The sequence below is a fragment of the Orycteropus afer genome, unplaced genomic scaffold (assembly GCF_000298275.1).
Source record: "Orycteropus afer afer isolate SDZICR_OR568_19922 unplaced genomic scaffold, OryAfe1.0 scaffold00650, whole genome shotgun sequence".
NCBI lineage: Eukaryota > Metazoa > Chordata > Mammalia > Tubulidentata > Orycteropodidae > Orycteropus > Orycteropus afer.
This window is the reverse complement of record NW_006922237.1, coordinates 854,280-857,067: the sequence shown is the minus strand read 5'-3', so window position 1 is coordinate 857,067 and position 2,788 is coordinate 854,280. Positions and strand designations below refer to the sequence as shown.

The window sequence follows — 2,788 nt, the reverse complement described above, 5'->3', positions numbered from 1 at the left end:
CCCATCTTCCTTCTGAGGAGTGGCTGGTGGGTTTGAACCACCAGCCTTCTGGTTAGCACTCAAGTGCCTTAGCCACTATGCTACCAGAGCTCCCTTTTAAGAGAACTACTGAAACATAAACTCATAGCTTGGGAGCATACCGAAACTGTGCAAGGCTAACGGTCAAAGGCAGGCTATGATTACCTAGCTTTGAAGACCCTTTCTTCTAGACAGGTAGTTGAGTCTGTTGGAAACAAGATGGGTGTTGGCAAAGAATCAGATGATACATAGTTGCAAATGAAGAGGGACATCAATTTACATTAAAGCTTCACAGACTAGGATGAACCTCCTTTCGAAATTTGAAAAACAAGCGCGATTACCATAATCAAGACATAACATGCCTTGGCTTTATTTGTCTCGTCTCTCTGCTGTGAAGGAATTTGCTTATATGAAGGCATTGTATGAAAGGAAATTTCCATTTCCAAAGCCAGTTGATTACAATCACCATGCAGGGGTCATGGAACGCTTAGATGCCTATCCTTTGTGTCAGATACACCATGTTGAAGATCCTGCATCGGTATATAACAAAGCAATGGAACTAATTGTCAAACTTGGAAATCATGGGCTGATTCATAGAGGTTTCAATGAATTCAATCTTATTTTGAATGAAGATGACCACATCACCATGATTGATTTTCCACAAATGGTTTCAACTTCTCGTCCCAATGCTGAATGGTTGAGATGTTAAATGCATTAGGGATTTCTCCATGAAACGTTTCAGCTATGAAAGTGAACTTTTCCCAACCTTTGATGATATCAGGAGAGAGGACTCTCTTGATATACAGGTTTCTGCTAGTGGCTACACAAAGGAAATGCAGGCAGATGGTGGACTGCTTCATCCAGTAGGTCTAGATGCTAACAACACTGAAACAGAAGGGTCTGAATGTTCATTTTCTGATGAAGAGGAGTCAGAAAAAGCGAAGGTGTATAGGTCAGAAAATGAACGTGAAGGAAAGCCTGTCAGTGAACCCAGTGGCTGTTGTCACCTGGAAGCCTTGAACAGACAAGGGAGGACAGTCTGTCAGAAGAGAGTGCTGGTACACACAGTTTTGAAATGACTGAATTCACTCAAACTGTAGGTGAAATAAAAGGGCAAGTTGGTGAAAACAATTCTATAATTCAGTTCTCCAAGGAGAACAAGGAGTTGTGGTGCTGGCAGAGAATGCTGAAAGTACCGTGGACTGCTAAAAGAACTAACAGATCTGTCCTGGAGGAAGTGCAGCCAGAATGCTCCTTGGAAGCAAGAATGGCCAGACTTCGTCTCACCTATTTTGGTCATGTTGTAAGAAGGGACCATTCCCTGGAGAAGGATGTCATGCTTGGTAGTGTGGAGGGTCAACAAAAGAGGGGGAGGCCTTCAACGAGATGGATTGATACGGTGGCTGCGATGATGGGCTCAAGTATAGCGGGGATTGTGGGGCTGGCGCGGGATCGGGCGGTGTTTCGTTCTGCTGTGCATGGGGTCGCTATGAGTCGGAAACGACTCGACGGCACTTAACAACAACAACAACAAAGGAGAAAAACAGAGCTGAAAATGGTCCCAGACAAAATAGTCAGGTCAAAGGGGAATCCGTGCTGCCTCTGCGGAGTATGAAGACGAACGCCCTCATCTGATCACCTCATCATCATTAAACAACGAATCCGGGCCTTTCAGAAATGGAGAAAATATGGGAGCTATCAATGAGTATAGAACAAGAACTCTGAGTGTTGCTTCTGCAGGTTGTGAGCTGTTCAACAATTCCTCCAGAACTGGTGAAACAGAAGGTGAAAGATCAGTTGACAATACAACAGAAAGCCACTCTCAGACGGCGATTGCAGAAAGGAGAAGCAAATATATTTACTAAACAACCAAGGGGAAACATGCAAAATATAAAATCAAGCTTGGAAGTGGCTAGCTTTTGAGGAGATTAATAAATTTAAGATCTTGGATATTTCTAATGTATTTGAAAAAGAGTTATCATGAACCTTTTTAAGCCTTTTTAAGCCACCTTTAATCTTTTCTTGGACTAATAAAAATATATAAATAAATAAACCCCCTTTTTTCCTCCTTATAAATTTGACTCATTCAATCCATGCTTTCCATAAAATACTTACAGTAATTCTGCCAAAAATAGCACATTTTTTTTTCAAAGTAATTTGGATATATATGGAAAATCTGCTAAAATAATTCTTCAAAACTGATGATTTACATGAGGATATTTGAGTGTTTGGGAGTTTTTTCAGTCTAAATATCACCATTTTGTTTTTTGGTCTCTGCTAAGAAAAAAAAAAAAAAAAGATGAAACTAGAGTTATGAACACCTGATTTACTGACAACTGCTTGCCCTTTAATGTTAGTTAAATTTGTCCTCATTCAGAAACAATTGAACCAACCCCTACTTAAAACAAATTCTTATTCAGTTACCTTCACTTGCTTCATGTGCTGCTTTTAAATCATAGAGAAGACTTTGAGCCTTTTCTTGAGCTTAAGTAAGGCTAACTTAAAAACTGAATGCACCTGTTCTGAGGTGACCTGCAAATTCGACTTAAAAGACACACTCGGGACGAGATCTCATTTGTAACCTGGGGCTGACTGTAGTTTCAACTCTCAGCTTTTCTACTGATCAATGGAAACACCTTTAAGGAAGTCACATTTCCCCCACCCCACCACCGTTTTCTTACTATTTGAATTGAATGTATCACTACTTTGTAGGGTTTTGAGGATTAAATGAAATAATGCACATAAAGCACTTTGAATAATGCCTGGAACA

General features: G+C 40.4%; 1 pseudogene; it reads left to right on the top strand.

The window, feature by feature from the left end:
- LOC103210782 overlaps positions 1–1,883 on the top strand; it is a 4,903-nt pseudogene extending 3,020 nt beyond the window's left edge.
- The last annotated feature ends 905 nt before the right edge of the window (positions 1,884–2,788 follow it).